The sequence below is a fragment of the Python bivittatus genome, unplaced genomic scaffold (genome assembly GCF_059951505.1).
Source record: "Python bivittatus isolate LINGU-HERP-01145 unplaced genomic scaffold, Pbiv_v1 ctg000840_np1212, whole genome shotgun sequence".
Taxonomy (NCBI): domain Eukaryota; kingdom Metazoa; phylum Chordata; class Lepidosauria; order Squamata; family Pythonidae; genus Python; species Python bivittatus.
In genome coordinates this window covers 12,856,015-12,878,493 of record NW_028277113.1, presented here as the reverse complement: position 1 = coordinate 12,878,493, position 22,479 = coordinate 12,856,015, and the positions used below count along the sequence as shown (strand labels likewise).

The window sequence follows — 22,479 nt, the reverse complement described above, 5'->3', positions numbered from 1 at the left end:
CTGAAAGTTGCACAAAAAGAGGAATTGGTTAAAAAAAAAAGATACTACCTCAGGGAGATTTTCATTAAAAAAGCTGCCACACAGTAATTTGTACAGGTATTACAAAGAATTATATTTTAAATTTAAAACTATGCACAATAATAGAAGCTGAATACATGGATTCTTGGGTAGAGTTAGACATGACAGCAGACACAGGGCTGCTGTTGTAAATAACCAGCCCAGTTGTGTAGTCTCCTTTTTCCCACAATAAATGGCTTTGAAAACAGATATCATGGTTTCATTAGAGAGAGAAAGAGCGCACACAGCAAGAGAGCCAGAGCAAGTGAGAGAGGTACATTATCTGTCTCCCTGCTTCCAATTCTTCAACCAAGAGTATTTGTTTACTACACGTTACAAGATAATGGGCACCTAACAGAGGCTACCATTTTCAGCAACAGCCCCCTTTCATTGATCTCTCAGAGGATCAATAGATTATATCAAACAATATATATGCAGATTTAGTTTACACAACAAGACTCTTCCTTGCTCCTTTTTCCGCATTTTTAGTTGAAAAATCCCTCAAAATTCCAGAGCTAAGTTGGGGAAGCAAACTGAATATTCAACAGAAAAATAATATAATGTGGTCCCTTATTATTATAAATGCAGCTAGGTTAATTCTCTGTTACTAAAAGTATAGAACTATGAAACTGCTCTGAAGGAAATAAAAAAACCTCAGGTACTGTAGATTTTGGAACCAGTATATAAAACCATACTATGACAGATTACTTACAGCTGATTAGAAAATAATATATACATTTCTCTGTAGATGGCAACTGATATCAGTGCTATACAGATTTTCTACCTTACAATTATAATTTGTTGTTGTAACTTAACTAGAGCTTAAAAGATGATGATCCAGCAAGGCCCACCTCATTTCCCACACACTTCCAATAGGTTCCCTTTCAGCCAGTAAGTGTTGCCTAAGTTAATCTTTGCATTCAGCCCAACATTTATGATGTAAAAAGCTGCCTTGCTCTAATATTATCCCAATATCTGTGGTCATAATAGTATAGGTTTAGATTTGACCTTTAGAAGCTTTCTATCTTAGATGAGAGACAACAGGAATCTTTATTTTAATATGGTACTTGCAGGCTGCTACTTTTTAAAATAACACAGCAATAGTTACTTATATACTCTCTCTCTCTCTCTCTCATGCACACACACACACAAACACAAAATATAAGCCTTTTTAGTTGATTTTTTCCCCTTAATTCAATTATCCAAACCAATAAACACTTGGCAGTTCTGGGTATATCTAAAGGTATCTTCAACACTAAACGAAATAACTTTCCCTTTGTAGAAGGAGTCAGTATGGAAACTAAACTATACGAGTCCAATGTTAAGGCTATTTATTCTTTTAACCCAATAAAAACCAATGGGGCAGATTTATGGACTAAAGACTTGACAAAGGTGCAATTCAAGCTTTATGTGCATGAAACTGGTTTGTGTATGTATGTGCACACGCATAAATTATACATGAGGTAAGGCAATTCTAACAAGAAAGTATTTGGAGAACTTTTCTGCTGCTTCCAACTTTAAATCAATAGATGTGAAAAAGTTGAATGCAAAGATCATCTACACTAGATTATTCTTTTTTCAAAAACACACAACATAACTAGAGAGCTACTGAGTGCAAAAAGACAATTGTCAAATAAGAGCAGTCAGAGATAAATAAAGGAATCTGTATTGTCGAAGGCTTTCACGGCCGGCATACGATGGCTGGTGTGGGTCTTCCGGGCTGTGTGGCCGTGGTCTTGAAGTCTTGTTTCCTAACGTTTCGCCAGCACCTGTGACCGGCATCTTCAGAGTGCAGGAGCACAGACAGGAGCAGTTCTCTCTGTGCCCAGGGTGAAGTGACCCTTCTGTGGGTATTTATAGAGATCTGGGGGGGAGGGGTTGGGTTACTGAGTGGCTGCTTGTTTTGGAGTCAGCATCTGTGTGTATTTTCCTGGGGATTAGGCAGGGTTTTTTCTTCTACTGAATTGTTAACGAGGGGCTGCTGGGGGTGATTAGCAAGTTCATTGTGTGAACTGTTCACATGTCCTGGTGGTTGAGCTGAGTTCGTTGACCTTTTGCAGGCTGTATTTTTCAGGACTGGTAGCCAGGTTTTGTTGATTTTTAGACTCTCCTCTTTTTTATTGAAACTGTGCTGGTGTTTGTGAATCTCAATGGCTTCCCGGTATAGCCTGGTATAGTGGCTGTTGGTGTTGTCCAGTATCTCTGTGTTTTCAAATAGGATTTTGTGTCCAGTGTGCTTGAGAGCATGTTCAGCTACTGCAGATTTTTCTGGTTGCTGTAGTCTGCAGCGTCTTTCGTGTTCTTTTATCCTGGTATGGATGCTGTGTTTTGTGGTCCCGATGTATACTTGTCCGCAACTGCATGGTATGCGGTATACTCCTGCAGTGGTGAGGGGATCCTTTTGTCTTTTGCTGATTTTAGCACTTCTTGTACTTTTCTGGTGGGTCTGAAGATTGTTTGGAAATTGTGTTTTTCCATCAGTTTTCCCATGCGGTCTGTGACCCCTTTGATATAGGGCAGAAATACTTTATTGGTGGGTGGCTGTTTTTCTTCTTCAGTCGCATGTTGCTTTCTTGGTTTGATGGCTCTTTTTATTTCATTCTTGGAGTAGCCATTCGCTTGTAGGACCCAATTAAGGTGGTTAAGTTCAGAGTTTAGGAATTGGGTTTCGCAGATCCGATTGGCACGATCCATGAGGGTTTTGATAATGCCTCTTTTCTGACGTGGGTGGTGGTTGGAGTTTTTGTGTAGGTACCGGTCTGTGTGGGTGGGTTTTCTGTAGACTTTGTGTCCTAATTTGAGGTCTGGTTTGCGTATGACCAACGTGTCTAGAAATGGAATTTGGCCATCCACTTCTTTTTCCATGGTGAATTGTATATTGGGGTGGATGCTGTTTAGGTGGTTCTACAGACCCATGTGGGGCAGACTCCAGCCCATATCAGAGACTCAGGACATTTCATCGAGAAAATCAGCACCCTGAAACTCAACCCCACAGACAAACTGGTCAGCTTTGACGTGGTCTCCCTGTTCACTAAGGTACCAGTGAGGGACACCCTGGCACTCATCAAACAGATCTTTCCAGAAGACATCACAGCCTTATTTCAGCACTGCCTAACAACCAGTTACTTCCTATGGGACAATGAGTACTATGAACAGATGGACGGCATCGCCATGGGAAGCCCCCTGAGCCCAGTCATAGCAAATTTCTACATGGAACATTTTGAAAAACGGGCTTTAGAAACCGCACCCGTTACCCCAACAGTCTGGTTCCGATTTGTGGATGACACCTTCGCAATTTGGAGTCAGGATGAAGAAGACCTACAGAAGTTCCTGAACCACCTAAACAGCATCCACCCCAATATACAATTCACCATGGAAAAAGAAGTGGATGGCCAAATTCCATTTCTAGACACGTTGGTCATACGCAAACCAGACCTCAAATTAGGACACAAAGTCTACAGAAAACCCACCCACACAGACCGGTACCTACACAAAAACTCCAACCACCACCCACGTCAGAAAAGAGGCATTATCAAAACCCTCATGGATCGTGCCAATCGGATCTGCGAAACCCAATTCCTAAACTCTGAACTTAACCACCTTAATTGGGTCCTACAAGCGAATGGCTACTCCAAGAATGAAATAAAAAGAGCCATCAAACCAAGAAAGCAACATGCGACTGAAGAAGAAAAACAGCCACCCACCAATAAAGTATTTCTGCCCTATATCAAAGGGGTCACAGACCGCATGGGAAAACTGATGGAAAAACACAATTTCCAAACAATCTTCAGACCCACCAGAAAAGTACAAGAAGTGCTAAAATCAGCAAAAGACAAAAAGGATCCCCTCACCACTGCAGGAGTATACCGCATACCATGCAGTTGCGGACAAGTATACATCGGGACCACAAAACACAGCATCCATACCAGGATAAAAGAACACGAAAGACGCTGCAGACTACAGCAACCAGAAAAATCTGCAGTAGCTGAACATGCTCTCAAGCACACTGGACACAAAATCCTATTTGAAAACACAGAGATACTGGACAACACCAACAGCCACTATACCAGGCTATACCGGGAAGCCATTGAGATTCACAAACACCAGCACAGTTTCAATAAAAAAGAGGAGAGTCTAAAAATCAACAAAACCTGGCTACCAATCCTGAAAAATACAGCCTGCAAAAGGTCAACGAACTCAGCTCAACCACCAGGACATGTGAACAGTTCACACAATGAACTTGCTAATCACCCCAGCAGCCCCTCGTTAACAATTCAGTAGAAGAAAAAACCCTGCCTAATCCCCAGGAAAATACACACAGATGCTGACTCCAAAACAAGCAGCCACTCAGTAACCCAACCACCCCCCAGATCTCTATAAATACCCACAGAAGGGTCACTTCACCCTGGGCACAGAGAGAACTGCTCCTGTCTGTGCTCCTGCACTCTGAAGATGCCGGTCACAGGTGCTGGCGAAACATTAGGAAACAAGACTTCAAGACCACGGCCACACAGCCCGGAAGACCCACACCAGCCAAAGGAATCTGTACTTTATTCACGTTATAAAAAATGATCTGACAAGAGGGGAATCTTTATTTGTAGGAATCTCTTCCAATTACAGAAAAATTTTCCATTTCAACTCTTCCCTAGCTGCCTGTGTACATGCAGTGCAGGATCGGAAACTTGCATCAAAATAATGACAGCAGACTTGCACTGGAAGCTCTTTCCTTTTCATATTCATGTGCAGCATCACGACACACCTAAAAGGACCACAACTTGGATCATGATGATGCTTTTGTTGTTTCACCCCATTGGCCAAGGACACTTCCAATAACAAGAATATATACATATAAGTTTATAATTTGACTTCTGTTCATCTAGTCTAATCTTAAATACCTTCTGATATTTATTTAATCTTCAGACTTACCAGCTATTTCAAGGATCAAGTGCTACTAAAAAAATACTTCAAAGCTTAATTAAACAAGAAAATTATTTTTGTCTTCTTTTATATAAGGCACTCCAAGACAAGATATTGCCTTAATATCTAAGTTTAATCTAAGTAAGATATATGGATTTCCTTGAGCCCACTCAGTTATATTAGTGCAGTTTTAACAGACTTTAAAAAAGCCTATTTCATCTTTGTTTTTAGTTCTTATAGAAGCAAAGATAAAATTCTAACATTTGGCTGCACAATCCATGGCTGATGGGCCACTTACAAACCCTGAAGTTTCCCATTTTCCATCAAATAATGATGGTATCTAATCGAATGATCCATTCTGTGGCTGCCACAGTCCAGTATCTGTCCATTCACTCACTTGTCTGTCTTTCTCAGCATCCTTACTCCCTACTCGGTCACCTCATTTCCTTGCAGCTATAATCACAGATCGTTTGTGCTTATTATTTGTGCTCTTCCCTAGCTTTGCTTCCCAAGTGTATATATAACACCAATAGGGTTTGGACAGAATGCAGGGAAATAAAGGGGAGGAAGCGTGGTGTACTAGCAGACAAGACCACCCACTTCTGCCCCCCCCTTCTCTTCATTTTCACAGAAGATAGGAACACCACAGCCTAAGACTTCAGAAAGAGAAAGTAAGTAGATCTAGGTAGGCATAAGAGAAGGAGAACAGCAGTCTAGGACCGCGAAAGAAGCAGTCATTTTCAATCTTTTCATGCCCCTTATGGCTACAACTGCTTCCTACATCATACCCTCTGCTGGTGGACACTCTGGCATCAATGGGTAGAAATCAGGAAGTAGGAAACAGCTGCAATATCAACAAAAAATAATAGAATTAAAAAGGAGTTGTTCTTTTCCTCACCCCCGAACCATTGCTATACTTCCCCACTTCTTGCGTTCTACTTAAGAGATTTTGAAGTGGAAAAAAACTAGACACTTCATAATTACCAGAAGATATAGAGGGAGGGTAGAACTTAGTACAGCAAGTGAGTGAAATAAGCTTCCCACCCTACTTTTAGCAATGAGAATGGTAAAACGTTGGTTCTCTACTGCAGGCAGTCTGTAATCTGCAAGCAGTTTGTTGGGCAATCTCTTTCTTCAGCATGTGGGCATGCATAAACAGCAAGTATGATAGAAGGCAGAACTTAATTTACTTGTTAAGGCTGTGCCAACTTTTGGAACTGTAGCCTGCCACTTCAGTCAGTTGCCATTGGTTCAGTCAAAGATATGCACTTTACAGTAAGAAAAGTACATAAAATGAATCCTGAATGTATTAAATGTTCAACTTCTAATTATACAATAAAGTTACAGAATGTTTCAGAATTTCAGTGCTCTTGATAACTTCTACTTGAGAAAGGGATGTGCTGCAGTTCTTCAACTGCAAATACAGTGGTACCTCTAGTTACGAACTTAATCCGTTCCGTGACTCTGGTTGCAACTCGAGTTGGTCTCAAGTCGAGGTAAAGTTTCCCATAAGGTTCAATGTAAATACGGTTAATCCGTTCCGCCCTCCGAATTTGGTCGCACCACGAGGCAAATTTCCCCATAAGGTTCAATGTAAATACGGCTAAACAGTTCTGAAACATATGCATTTTATTTTTAAACCTCAAAAACCTTCCAAACGCCACAAAAACCTTCCAAACGCCACAAAACACACCACAAGCCTCACCGAATGTCTCCTTGCTACCGTGATGTTGCCCAGAGGAAGGCGCGACTGTGTGGCAGCAGGGAAAATGGCCGCAGATCCGGTTCGTAAGTAGAGGCGGAGTTCGCATGTCAAGGTAAATTTTTGGGGCCAGAGCTGGTCGTATCTCGAAAAATTCGTAAGGAGGGGCGTTCATAACTAGAGGTACCACTGTAATTATTTCTGGAAATGGAAAACTTTATAGAAATCACAGACTCACCAATATATGGGTAATATTAAAAATAGCTACTATCATTCTCATTTGATAATATTAATTTTATATTTATCCAGTTTAGTGATTCATCAGTGGACACTGGAATCTCATGTTTAAATTGATAAAAATGACAAAACAACAAGCTAATAATATATGCCAAATAATGCAAATATCACCTGGTGTTTATTATGCTTATGAGACTGAGGTAGAGGAATGGGGGAAAAGAATTTGGCATCCCAACCAAACAGTATTCAAGAACAGGAGATAAATCAATAAGGAAAAGACAATTAGAAGCAACGGGAAACTGACAATCTCCTCCACTTTTAGGTTGTTGTTGCATTTTCCCTGTTTCAAAATAGTTAAAACTATCTTATAAATCATATAATATATATTATATTATACTAGTTATAAAACTAGTAGTACCTTGATATTGAGCAGTAGCAGCAAAAATCAGAGCCACTGGCAGGACTCCTGTGATCTCTGCCACAACTTGACACTCTTGTGATCTCTGCCATCATATTGTACTGCATTGCAATCTACTGATATCTGTCCAGCTTTAATTCTGGAGATAAAAATATTGGTAGTCCTTGCCTTGCTAGCTCTCCATGGCCAAGGTGCATGAATGATTCTCACCCTCTCTATAACCCTAAGATTGGGAAATTATGGTTTTACCACATTCTGTAATCGTAAGGACATGCTTATCGTGGTGAACAAAAATGTAGTAGAGCAACAAACATTCCGAGTTAGTCCTTCTAGCTCAATATTGTTGACCATAACTGGCAGCAGCTTTCCAGCACTGCTGGTTTGATTTTTTTTCCCCCCCAATCATATTGAAAGAATGCAAGGATTGAATTAGAGACCCTCTGCATATAAAATATGTGCTCTAAATAAAGTTGATGATTCAACTGCAGTTACACTATTGTCTTCACTGGAAATGCTAAGAAAAGCTAGGAAACAGCTTTTGAGCCAATGCCTGCTAACTTAACAGGTTAAGGCTGTCACAGGTTAGGATTTGTGGGAAATATATGAAGATGCTGTAGATTAACTGATTCAATCTAAAATATATGCTGATAGTGGGCATCTGGAGACAATCGTTAACTTGACTGGCTACTCCAGTACCGCAATTCAGATCCATCCTGAGCTAACCTCAGAAATAGATGTTGAAATTGTCCTGATTTATAACATCAATTAATTTCAACAAACAACAGTATACAGGACTTCATGACACAGTGAAAAGTGGGATACTGCAATAACAGAACTTTTTTTTAACTTCATATCAATATTTACACTATTATAATCAGAAACCTGCTTAATGATTATATGCTGGGAAGAGTAAGTGAACCATGGATGAAATGATGTATTCTTCTATTTCCAGGGATTTTACCACTGATTTTAATAACTAACTTACTGATGAGTGCAGAACAGCCTACATATTTTGATGACTGACATTTGATCTTTCCCTTCAATAATATAGATCAGTCTTCTATCGGGATGACCTTCAGATCTCTTTAACTGGCAATATTCTCAGCAATGGTCATGCTTATTGAGGCATTCTGGGAGTTGAAGTCTACACCCTTGGAGGGTATACAAACTTGGAAAGATTGGTATAAATCCTAGTTTACATAGGTCCAAGATGAAGATAGAAGGAAAGGTATAGAAGCACCTGCAGCACTCAACAAGTTTTTTAAAAGATCACTGTGGCTTCAGAAAAATCTTTCTTTTTAACTGTCTTTTTTTTCTCTGAAGTGACATCCAGCAAAGTTATTCTTGATAGTGAAAGACCTGTGAAGCACAGACTGCATCTGCACAAAAACTAAAAATGTTAACTTTTGTTGCTTTGATAGAACACCAGAAACCAGTAATCCAATATTTGCACTGGTTTCCTAATACTGTACTTTCTCAGCATGTTTTAAAAGGTCTTGATTTTTAAGTTAAAGCACCATTGACATCCTGGACTTTAAATACTGTATGTCAAAAGTCTGCATCTTAAATTTAATATGGAACTCCTTGATGGTACCATCTTCAAAGCACACTAAGAAGTTCTCAGGTATTGCCCAATAAGCGCGGAAACACTTTTTCATAAAAATCTGTGGTATACAAATCTAAATGTCCCTAGACTCAAACACCATGAAACTTCTCTGCTTTGTTCCCTGTTTGGTTAGATTTTAACAATTGGACCAAGCAATGAGTGGAATAATTTTAATTTCTGTACAATTATAAATACTTTAATAGCTATGCTTGCCCCATAAACTGCTAAAATCTGCCTTGAATTCTTTGCAGCAAAAAGAACAGATTTAAACAAATCACCATGGGGTGTAGTGGTTAAGATACTGGATTACCTGTTTAGCATCTACAGTATACATTTTATGACTTCTTAAAAGGTATTGGACTTCTTAAGGTGCTACATCAATCAATAAATCAACCAACCAACCAATAAACAAACAATTCCTTTGTATATCATATATCCAGGATTTTAAAAGTAACATTTGTGTACAGTTCTCAAACTGGAGAAGTTGCCACTTTTATTTTCAACTAAGGAATGAAGAGAATGTGCAAACCCTGCAAGATTCAGACTGAAAAGCAAGGAGTTGTTATGACCTCTTTATAATAATACATTTTCTGGCCTCCCAACATTTCTTGTTTCCTTAGGAATTAATATTCCTTACTTAGAAATGATAAAGCTCTCACTTTCTTTTTCACAGTGAAAAGGAATTAAGTTGAATCCTTCAGAAATCCTATTATTACATTAGCTGAAATGTTTTATCATATTAATCTATTCTTTCTCAGTTCAGATATCTAATACACAGCCGTAGAGTGCCAACTGGCACACTTCCCTGCTTTCTTTTGCCTCTCTTACCATGCTTGGAGGACTGAGTTTTGCTCTTTGCCATCTCTACCTCCTCGTTATTTGAGGTGTCTTTAGGTTTCCTTGAGCGCACAATCCCTAGTTCTGTTTTTGCCTTTTCTATTATATGTACAGTGCAGTTCTCTAAGTATATACCATGAGCATTTCAAGGGCATATAAGGGCAAAAAATTCAATCATTTACTAAAAGATTGCTTAGCTCCATTACTCTGAGTGGAGAAGTCTTAAAATGTTTTGATGCTGAACAGTTTTTGGAATAATGTCACACATTTTTTAACCAATATCAATGTACTGGAAATGTTATAGGTGAGGTAGAAAATTTTAGCCTATCTTTCATGCCATCTTATGTATCAAAGTGACCAAAAAGGACTTTGTTCCCCTTTTTAATATACAATATGTTCTTTTTTTCCTTGCTTCCTTCCTTTTCCCACATACTAAATTACAAACAATATGTAGGCTTAGTCTAGAGATATAAAAATAAATTAACATATATTGCAGAGCTGGGCAATTAATTGAACATTGGAGGGCCTGGAGATAATCTGACCCTTTGCCATGCAGAGCTTTCTAGGTGACAACAAGCACCTTGAATTTCACCAGAAAACTTACTGCAAGGCAGTGCAGTTTGCGGAGAAGTGGCATTACATGGACCTATCTTGATGTGGCCCAAACTGCCTGCACTGATGCATTCTGGACCAGTTGCAGCTTCCGAATGCTTTTCAAGGCAGCCCCATGAAGCATGCATTACAATAGTCCAAATAGGAGGTAACTAATGCATGACACTATGAGTATGGCTGCTTGATCCAGAAACGGGTGAAATGGACAAACAAGATGGATTTGTGCAAAGCCCTTTCAGGCCACAGCTGCTACCTATTCCTTTAGCAGGAGCCATAAGTCCAGGAAAAGCCCTAAAATTGTGCACCAATTCAGTCTGGAAGAGTGGCACCCTGTTCAGAGTTCAAGATGGAAAGTTTCTAGATCCAGGGGGCCTGAGAATCCAGAGCCAATCAATCTCGCCAGGGTTGAACTTCTCTATCCAGACTCCTACGGTCTCCTAGTGGTCCTGCCTTAGGCATGAAAGCCAGCTGGGTGACTTTGGGTCAGTCACTCTCTCTCAGCCCAACTCATCTCACAGGGTTGTTGTTCTGGGGAAAATAGGAGGAAGAAGTAGTATTAGGCATGTCTGCCGCCTTGAGTGATTTATAAAAAGAATAAAAGCAGGATAAAAAATGTAAAAAAAAAAAACTTGGAAAGAATCTTGATGGCATCACAGAATGACCTGATGCAGAAATGTACCCCTGGGTATCATCACTGTTCACTGATAACTCAAACCATGCCAATGGATGAGCTCACCCAGTGGCTTTATGTAGATGTTAAACAGGAGAACGGGGAGAGAACAGACTCCTGAGGCACCCTGTAAAGCAGCAGTCTAGAGCTAGACCTCTTCCCCTATCTACACTGACTGGCTCTGGAGAAGGAAGAACCAATGTAACACTCTGTCTCCCACTTCCAATCCTATGAGCTGGTCCAAAAGGAAAGCATGATTGATGCTATTAAAAGCCACTAATAGATCAAGGAGGGCAAAGAGGAATACATCACCACCATCCTGGTCCTACCAGAGGTCATCATTATATGTGATCCAGTTTCTGGGCTAACAATAGCTATATACCCACCCTTGCTCCAGAGTTGTGTAAGATGCCACACACAAAACACACTTCTAAGAGCTTTTTCTTTCTTCTCGTAGAACAATTTTTGCCAGACATAAACTTCATTATAAGGTGACTGGTAATGCATGTCATGGACTGGGATCTGTCCAACTTCTACTGGCCACTTTAGGCTGTTGCAGGAATGCCCCCCAACAGTTATAGGGCACTGCCCTCTATGGCTATTTTAACTTGGGTTACAGGACAACCTGACCCCTGGCTTCTGCAGATCATCTGCCTGCGTTATGCTTGACCTAAGCTTTTCAAAGCTCTTGTCAAGTCTTACATAGGCTTCTTATATACATGGGTTTAGTGCTCTTTTGGAAGAGTGATAGTCCAGTACTGCACAGGTCACTTTATACAAGGGCCAGAGTTATGTTATGTTCTATTGGTTTTGTCGACAATGAGTACATTATAGGTTTTCTGCTGCTTCTGCTGACAATGGTTTTTGTGTGGATGTACCTCATACTGTTTCTATTACTGGGAGTGGGAAGAGAACATCATTTTGTCTACACCACAGGCTACTTTGTGTTGCCAGCCATTGCCACTCACTGCCAGCACTGCATTCTCTTTTGAAAGAATGCTGAGCCTATGTCCAAAAATAGCTGAGTTGGCAGATTGCAGGAACAGAGAAGGGGCTCAGAGTGAAAGTGGAAGGACTTCTCCAGACACTTGGTCCCTGCAACCTGTTAGTAGGCAACACAATAGGTGGCTAAACCCAGCATTCAAAGCAGCTGCTAATGTTTGCTCAGCCACATCCTATCCCACATGAATGAAAACAAGTGTTGTTTTTTCCACTAGCAAGTGACTCAGGTGGAAGGGGAAACAAAGGCAGAGGAATTCAAATTTGCTTTCTTTAATTTGTCTTGCTTTAAAACTGTAGGGACAGACTAGCTGTCTTCGTTACTAACTTGGCTGTCCAGCAGCACATTTTACACCAGCACATTTTTCTGCTAGCTCATGGACTAGTACATTGCATTTCAATGTGCTGTTTGGCTCTGCCCTTAGTTTCTCTTTAATTTCCACATGCTATTGTGGAGCCAAGTAGCCATTTTTACTTTTTTTCCCTTCTCTATTACCAATCAGTAATTACTCAATGAAGGATAATCTCACAAATCAGAAGTTGATTTCTACATAGGATTCATTTCTAGTAGCTTATTAAGAACTTCCTGGATGGCATGGAGTGGAAGAGCATACCAGAACTCACTAGAAAGACCAGGAATTTCCTTTGACTTAGATTGCTGCATATCAAGCTGACATCTAGAAATCCTGGCTGCGCCTCTTGTTTCTTCCCTAAAGCCGGCATCCTATTCTCACAAGACTTGGGGAAGACCAGGTTTCCAAAGGATCTTGAGAATGGGACACCAGCTTACAGAAGACACGGGATGGACAGCTTTGGGAAGGAACAGAACAACGGCTTTAGGGAAGGGACAAGAGGTGTGGTTTGGGGAATGGTGTGAGGCAGCGAAGGCCAATGGTGTGGGGCTTGAGGTGGCATTTCTCAGTGGCAGAGGCGGTGCTGGGGCTGAAGTTGAGGCCTGGGGGCGGTGGCAGCTGGCTGAGACTACTGAAGGCCTCAGGCCTCTACCTCAGCCCAGTGCTGCTGCCGAGTGCCACTGTGCAGGGTGGCCAAAAGGGCACAGAGTGTGTGTGGGGGGGAGAGAGGCAGGTGGGGGGAGTTGCAGGGCCCCTGCAGTTGTAAGCGCTGCTGGACCGGGTTGGGGAGGATGAGGCTTCCAGGAGTAGCTGCAGCTTTGCGCAGCACTGCAGCACACACTCAATTCGCATGTGGCCTGCATCAGGCTTCCCCCACCCTGAGGCACCTCCTTACCTGGGAGTCTGTTCACTTAACGACCCGCAATTCTCACTTAAGAGGAGCCAGGAGTGCCAGGATTGCATTCACTAAGTGAAGGAGTCACGTGATAATTCGCTTAATGCCTGCATCGCTTAGTGACCTAAATTCTGGTCCCAACTGTGGTTGTTAAGTGAGAACTACCTGTATAACCAAAGTTTTTAGCCTATTTTATCATACATTCTTTCACCTGTTCTGTTTCAAATTTTAATAAAAGTTACATTTTAGCAATGGAAAAATAAATCCATGTTGTAAAATAAGTTTATATTTACACAACATTTACACAAAAATAAAGACACATATCTTTATTTTTTGTTTTGTGTTTTAATTTTCTAAATAATAGCAATCTTGTAATGGTTATTTCTAAGAAAGAGTGATTGCTTCAGGAATCAGATTTGTTTGAAAATTGTTTCTTCTGCTTAGTTATCCAGTTTTTTAGACAAAGGGTATTTACTGCATATTATTTAGCAATGAGACAAATATACTTTGCTGTAAGAATTTAAAATAGTGGTTCTTAACTACTTGTTTTGGGTCCCACTAATCACTCCATCAAAGACCCTAGGCCCATCAACATAAAAACAAAAGTCTATTTTTTACATGCAGTTTGTTATTATATTCATTGTTTATGATATATTTTTCATACATAAAAATTTTAATAACATGTTGACAATTGCTATTATTCTAACTGTAAGACACAAAAGAACTAATTTAATTAACATCATTAAATGATAATTCAAATTATTAGTGAGAAATCATTGGTTGACATTCAAAAACACCCCTTCTTAACAAATCTCACCTTAGAGTGAGGTAACACAATGCACAGTGTTTGTCTCAGTTTTTTTTAAAAAATCCCTATACAACCTTAATTTAACAATGACCCAAACTGTGGGCTGCACGCTTGGCCAGAAGTAGTTTGAGATACATGCTCGCCTGCCACCTCATGTCCCAATAATACTTTCAGTTTGAGACAAAAGAAGGCAACAACCTTCATTCAAATGAATTATCTGTAACTAAATGGACGTTACCTCCTAAAGCCCAAAATCACTAGGTGCCATATTCTATAGGAAATATTCTATTTGTCTTTATAACAAGAATACAAAGCTGCAAGACAGCTTAAGGTGAAAACTCCAGACTTCTGAATCCATAGGCATAAGCAAAGTAGAAATAGGAGCAGCTAAGGACACAGAAACTGCTTCCAAAAAATCTTAGCAACCTGATACTTATCTAAGAAAATGTAACCACTAAAGTGCCAAGCCAACCTTTACAACTTATTATACAATTCTAACAAAATAGGTTGTATCATCATATATTTTGGCACAACATTTCAAGTAGCCACAAAACAGTATCGTTCATGCCAATGTTTGGTATTATTAGAAAAAGCATTTTAAGACAACGTATTTAGATAATGCAATTCCCAAATGTAAATGTATATAAAACTTACAACACCTGCTGGTCATAAGCTATAACTTTTATATTTTTAAGCAATAATGTAAAAAATCAGAAAAATACATTTTACATCTCCGTCAACTAATAAGCTCAGAATTTAAAAACGAATGATTAATGAACATAACTTAGTTCTGTTCATGATCTGATTCTGTACTCTTTTATACTTTGAGATATTTGATTGTTTTAGCAAAGAAAGTATATCTAACTTTTTTTGCCATTATACTGCATGTTGAAATATTCTGATTTTTTGGAGAAAATTACTGCAAATATGTAAACAAACACTATTTATTATATAGGTAGGTATTTTTTGCATGCAATTTAATTTTCTCCTGCTAGACAGCAGCATCCAGGTGACCTTTGCTGAGCTTGAAAAACTAAGTATGGTCAAGCATGCACTTGTAGGGAGACCCCCAGGAAGCCCCAGACTAAATAGTTGAAAAACCACCTGGAAAAGCCAACAGCAAACCACTTCCATATATCACTGCCAAGGAAATAATATGGATGTGACCATGAAGTCACCAAGAGTCAACTTTGACTCAAAGGAGGCTTTAATTCAATGAGATTTGCTATTAGCTACATACAAAATTATAGACTTAATTCAACTAATATTAACTATTGCAATTTATGATTTTGGATATATTGATGAAAAATCTCAACACAAAATTAAAAAGTGTATTTTTATTACTTTCTCTCTGTGAAGTTATTCTTGAAATTGATAAACTTCTTAGTGATGACACTGTTTTGAAAGAAGACATGGTTTGGAGAAAAAAACTGAATCTTTTGCTATTAAAGCAAGGATATGTAAGAGCAAGGTCTAGCTACCAAAGGGCTCTATCCTCTAAATTAGAATACCTTAAAATGCCAGGGATTGATATATTATTCGAGTACAGGTAGTCCTCGCTTAACAACCATAATTGAGACAGGAATTTCGGTTGCTAAGTGAAGCAGTTGTTAGGCAAAACATTACATGACTGCATTGCTTAGTGACAGCAGTTCCGGTAGTCCCAGTTGTGGTTGTTAGGCAAGGACCGTACTGTTGTTAGATGAGGATCTTGTGCTTCTCCTGCCCTACCGCACTTGCCTCCACTTCAACTTCCCCCACCTCACCTCCCTATCACCCCCCCATCTCTGCCCTTTTGGCCGCCCTGCACACTGCTGCCTACCCCTGCCAGTCCCAGCTGACCTTCCCCGTCTTCTTCCTCCTGCTGCTGATGTGGTGTGTCCAGCCTACCCCTGCCGCCCCCTACCAGTAGCTGCCTTGGCCAGGCGCACCTCATCAACGGCAGAAGGAAGAAGATGGTGAAGGTCAGCTGGGGCCGGTGGGGGGCAGCAGGGGTGGCAGAAGAGTGCAGGGTGGCCAAAAAGGCAGAGATCAGGAGGAGATAGGCAGGTGGAAGGATTTGAAGCGCACCCTGAGGTTGTAAATGCAGAGTACCCGAATTTTGATCATGTGACAGCAGGGGTGCTGCAATGGCCAGAACTTTGAGGACCAGCCGTAACAACTACTTGTTCAGTGATGTTGTAACTTTGAATGGTTGTTAAGCAAGGACTACCTGTAATCATTTGCACAGGCCTGTGTAACCAATTTGTATTACCTTTTCAGTAATAATATGTTCACCTCTAGAAACTAGCAAGTTAGATGGCTTCAAACTTAACGATTTATCATGGAATATTACTGCCTGAAATTCACATAATCAAAGAGAAATCCTTTTTGAACTTTTAAACAATATACACGCAGAGTTAATATCCAGGCGTACTATGCATGCCATTAGTGGACACTAGAACAGCTGATACCACCAATCTGATCCCCTTTTTTATTTTGGGGCTGAATATGAGGAATCCTTTCTTCAATGCTATATATTTAATTGTTTACATTTATCACGTACCCATAAACTGTAAATATTTTTCTTGCATTGCCTGGAAAGACTTGAATTCTTCCATAGTTTTACTAGGGTGACATGAATTGTATAACATAATACTGTAGTTATGTTGAATCACCAAGAATTAAATTCTAAGGAGCCCTTTTGAGAACAGAGACTGCACAGTTATTTTTGTTTGAATTCAATAGCAAATGGAAACACTGAACTCTGGAAAATAGTTCTACTGAGCATTTTAGAATTGCTGCCATTCAAGGTTGGTCATCACTACCTTAAGATAAATCTTCTATCTCAGTTAAGAGATTATATTTATATGTACACATATGATAATATAAAAAATGAATAAGAGCAGAAGGCACCATAGTAATTCTCCTTACTAGATCATGAATCCAGGAGAGGGATAATCTTAGATGCTTCTTCTGTCCTGGTTTGCCCTGTCATTGGCCGGGGGGGGGGAGAGGTCACAAGGCTCATTACACTGTAGCAAGAGAATTAGGCGGGGGGAAGGCAAAGCACCCCCTTGACACACACATTCCACTCTCATTTTCCCAATGGGAACCAGCAGAGGTTTGCTCCCCCTCCACTTTCTTGCTGCCCAAAGAACATTTCCCCTGCCTTATTTCTCTAGAACCTCTCCATCCTGCCCTTTCCTATCAGGAGACCCACTAAGGACCAGGGACTCCATTCCCTTCTTCAAGAGATGCCTTGAAAAGTGCCCCCCAGCTGTCCAAAATCCACCAGGGACAGGGGGCAGCCAGTCTCTAAGACTCCCTGGGGCTGCAGGTGAATTATGGCTGCTCCCACTGGCTGTTCTCTTGGCACCAAATGAATGGTGAGCAGAGCTGAATAAAGTCTTCTAGGCATCAGTATTGGAGGACAGAATTGATTTTGTAACAATGCTTTGGTTTGCCAAATATTTGCACATCTACCACTTTGGTGGGTGAATTGCAAGAGATCAGCCCCATTTTGCAGATGTAGGGCAGATGGTAGCCACAGGGTACTTTGCTCCACTTCCCATTCTCCCCATAGAGGAAGTGGCTGTCTCATAGGCTGTCCCATAGTGCTCTCCATAGAGGAAGTGGCTGTCAGGCTGCCCGTGATGCCAATTCTCATACAGCAGAGGATTCTCATCAGATTACTGAAAGTCCCCTTCAATTGTCCAGTCATTCAGGCCAATCCACTCGTATTCCTTACATTGACTGTTGATGAAGCTCTGCTCCTCGGGAGTCATGATGTTAGCTACGTACCCCCCATAGTTTCTGCACCTGGTCTTGGCATCTTCCCAATTCCTCCACATGGAAAAGTGCTTCTAGCAAAATCCTTGGAAGCTCTCCCAGCCAGGCTGGCACTTCTTTAGGCTGATTTCACAGGCATCCCCTCCATATCCTAGCAAGCAGAGACACCCTGTGTGCCCACTTTCTTCCGTGCAAGTCCCTCCATTCCTACAGGGGTTTGGCATGCAGTTGTCTGACATGCTATGAGATGTTCCAAGGCTAGTGCTTTCAGTGGGCAGGGCTAGAAGAGAGTGGGCAGAGTCAAGGCTCCCAAGAATGGAGTGCTGAAGAAACCCAAGCCCAAAGGGCTTCCAGAGGGGACAACCTCCTTGTGTGCAAGATACCCTTCTTCATCTGCAGTGGGTACCATTGTCATCAGAGCAGGTTTCTTGTCCTCCTCTGATGCTGCAGCCAAGGGGGTCTTTTTTGGAAGGTCCGTCCTCAGTCTCAGCAAGGTCCCCAATCTCAGGCTCCTCTCCAGAGCCAACAAAAGGTTTTAAGGCAGCCATGGCCTTGTCTGGAAGACTGGAGATTGCAACTGAGGAGGCCAGAAGGAACCAAAATGGTCCCCACTCTCTTTAGAATGGCTGGCTGATGTCATGCTTGGGTATAGGAGCAGCAGTGGATCCCAGGTGCTACTGGGGAAGTGGCTGTCCCTGGAGGCACAGCTCCTGCCTCTCAGGAGAACTGGGGAAGGGAGTGCCTGCCAGCCAAGAAATGTGGCCACTTTCAACTCACCTGGCAGAGGAAGCTCCAGGTTTGCTGGAGATCTGGCTCGCACTATGAGCCATCTGCTCTGAAGGGGCAGCCTTCCTTTTGGTGACTGTCTCTGAGGGAGACCCAGACAGACCTTCATGCTGCACCCACTTCCTCTCCATTTGGGTTGTCAGAGGAGCTGGCTGCTACATGCCCTGTTCCTCCAGCCTCTGGGAAGGGCTCTATGGGGCTGTGGAAACCATGGGGCTCATTCTCATCCCTGGACTGGCTGAGACCTGGAGAGATTTTCATTCTCACTGCCTCTCCATCATTGATCTCCACCTCCTCTGGAGCTGCCTCTGAAATCTCTGGCTCCCCTTTCCTCTGCTGCCTTTGATCCAGCATATTGGCCTCGTTGGTGCTTGGGGACTCAGGCTCTGCCCGTGGCCTGTATCTCCTGGTGCAATTGCCACCTCTTTCTTCCCCCTCTTCTCCATTGCTCCTCCCATCACAACTCTCTTGGCCAGCCTCCTCGGACCCTGTGGTGGCTGCCTCCTCAAAGGTTTTTCTTGATTCTTCTGACACCTCAGGGAGGTCCTGGAAGAGGGGCCCAGAATAAATGGCCCCTCTGGACTCCTTGGCCTCCTCAGGTTCCCCCTGGATAGCTGCAACTCTTCCATCTTCTGGGTCACCATCACAATTTCCTTACTGCTCTCTGCCTCAGGGAGTGGAGATTCCAAGGAAGCGCTGGCCTCCTCTTTGAAGCAGTATATGTCATACTTGCTCTGTGGATCTGAAAATCCAGTCTGATTGCAGAAGACGACAGTTTTGACCCCTGACACATTACCTCCACACTTCTCCCGTAGCATCACAATAGGGTAGTGTGTACTACCGTCTGCCAGCCAGCATGGGTTGCAGTGGTCCAGGCTGCATACAGTTGGCCAGTCATGGCCATCTCTACCCCCCAAGTTTCACACTCAGCTTTGGTCTCCTTCCAAGTGAATTTCTTCAGAGAACTCACCACAAACAGGTCTCCATACAGTTCTTTAGTGTAGCAGTACAGTTCTTCAGTGCAGCATGTCATCCGGATTGACTACACCATAATTGTGGACAACTGGAAAGCCATTCGTGTCCCTGTGTAGGCTTCATGAGGGATCTCAATGGGGTACCTGACTGTCTGGTCTGTAATCCAGCCGTGTCACATTGCTCGTAGCTGCGATGTAGGCAGCATGGAGCTGCTTGGGGGTTACAAACGCTGCCCCTTTCTGGGCACAGGCAGCTTGGGCCTGGAGAAAGGTGTAAGGCTGGCCAAGAGCAGAAGGCTTGGCACTTGGTGATCTCCAAGCTGTTCTGGGTGGAGCCTCCAAAGGGCAGTGAAAGTCTAAGGAGGCTGTGGGCCTCAGAACCCCTGCTGGCAACATCTGGTTCTCCCTAGTAGGACAGGAGGGTAGGATTCGCCCCTCACTTCTCCGGTTCAGTGTCACACAATGGGTGGAGGCCCCACTCAAATGTTCTGGGAAGTGAGGGTGGCCAGACACCCGGAATGATGCTGGGCAGCCTGAAGCTTACAACCTTGCCCTCCTTCTACTCTGTCCTCTGGCTTCTGCCAAGGCTATGATATCTGGGCCGCAGAAATATAGGCGACTTTTCTGACTTTCACCCTTTGCCAGCTCCTCGTGGTTATCTGGATGTCCACAGGCCAGATAAGGTCACCTATCTCTCTTGTTGTCTCTTGGGCAGGAGAGGAGACTCAGGGTCGTGAGAGCCCAGGTAGGTAGGAGGTGGGCCTGATGGGGAAGGTAAACCAAGCCCCTGAGACCCCGATGGCTTTCTCTCTTGCTCTTGGGAGCTCCAGGGCTGGTTCAGAGCCTCATTACCTGCTAGTAAAAACTCCCATCAATTAAGGGAGATTCATTAGCATCCAGATCGTTTATAGTATACTACTAAATACTGCTGCAAATAGATTTAAGCAAGTTATCCAAAATGCCACTAGGGATATGATATTAAGTTGATCAAATTTTTTCTACTGATTAGACTTATAATTTGTCATAAATATTCTATAAAACTAAGAATGCTGCTGTGCAGCTGCTAAATTGCCTTTATAAAGACAATTATTATAGTATCATTTCATTGCAACAACTGGTGCATGGATTGCTTGCTCCTTATCTCTTTAAGGAATACCTAACAACATAGCAAAGCTTTTCTTAAGGGTCATCTGCAGGCAGCTCCAAAACAAAACTGGAAACATAAATAGTAACAGAAGGTCACAGACAAGGATCATTTGTGTGAAATATTAGCTGAGATGGAGTTGATGCTTGGCCCTATTTTTCCCACAATCCTTTAAAACTACATTTAGTTTTCTGGTTTTTGGTTTGCTTTTTTACTGAGTCAACAACAGCAATACAAACAGAAAATCAGAGTTAAAAAGAAGGATAAACCATGGACAAAAACAAAAGCAAGTAAAAAAAAGAACAACATTTGTAAATAACAAACAAACAAAAAAACCCTGGCAGCTCACAACAGGTATTGAATCCATTTTTTATGTTACACTTAATTGGGCACTATCAAGGATTTCATTAACAATGAAGTTTAATTCTATAAAAACTTTTCACCCACTCCTTGTATTGGACAAATTCATCCCTATACTTAAAAAAGAGCACGGCCACAGAGGAAGAGAAAGGTCAGGAAGCAAACAATATTGCTACCTTTCCCAAATTCCTGAAATAATTGTTTAATGTTAGGGAGGAATGGTATCTGTCTAACCAACAGGGAATCTAATGCTAGCTCATTAGATTTAACATTATTTGAAGTCCTAGTTTTAACAACTAATTACCTTAGTTGAAAGGCATCAGAATGTTTCAAATCTGATACGCCTGAACTTCCATCGTGTTTGCTTATACTCTATGGTTTGCTTTTTTTTTTTTTTATAATTATAGAAATAGGGAAAAAAAATCAAGTAATTGGCAATGGAAGAGGTTTTTTTTTAAAAGCAAAAGTTTCTTTGTTACTATTTTAACACCATTTAAAATACTTTTATAATTATAGGCTGGCCCTAGGTTAAAATTAAATAAACTAGTTGTTCAATTGATTATTATCTACAGAAATTTTATTTGCTGTTACTAAAAATGTATTAACCAAGTCAGTAAAACGTATTTAAATTAGTGCCACTGTTTCATAATAACTTAATTTTAACCAACTATATTTCTTGTATAGAAACCCAAGTATAAATCCATACTATTCACTCTAAAAGCTGGATATTAACCAGTGTCTGGGAAATAGGTAGAAATAGAATTCAAAGGCAAGCAAATTTTTTATTTTCCCTATTTGGAACAAGCTAATGATACAGACACTGGGGTGTAACAAAGCAATATAATGGGGGAGAGGTTATGATCTAGATTCACAGTTAAATTATACACTGAAATAGTCTGTAGCTAAATACTGCCTCAGAGGCAAAGGCATCAGCCTATATATTGCTGAGTGAGAATGATTAAGGGAAGTGTGATTTGCTGCTCAGCACATCTTTTTAGGAGAATATCTTTGATTAATTGCCGAAGAGGTTATTACTCTACGAAAGGAATAAGGTGGCACTACAAGAAGGTGGCAGTTTCCCTAGAGTCCCATAAACTAATAATGTTGTGCATCTTATTAAATAAGAGGGAAGTCTCTGAGAGATCTCAGTATGTGCCAGCACTTGGCCAAATTGTCAGGGCTTGAAAGCTAAGCAGGGCCTGATTAGAATTTGGATAAAGACCACCAGGGAATTGCAGGGCTGAAGGCTGGACTAGAATGTTGAAAAAATATCCTGGAGGAAGGCAACAACAAACCATTATCAAAAAAACCCTGCATGGATATATCCATATAA

The 22,479-nt window shown here is 41.3% G+C and overlaps 1 protein-coding gene and 2 pseudogenes across 1 annotated transcript in view; all 3 read right to left on the bottom strand.

Moving 5' to 3' along the window:
• The window catches only part of CDYL (chromodomain Y like), a 103,186-nt gene that overhangs the window by 28,492 nt on the left and 52,215 nt on the right, over positions 1-22,479 (bottom strand). The window lies entirely within an intron of this gene.
• Positions 17,511-18,505, bottom strand: LOC148213704 (brevican core protein-like; annotated as a pseudogene).
• On the bottom strand, positions 18,774-20,038 carry LOC103051437 (brevican core protein-like; annotated as a pseudogene).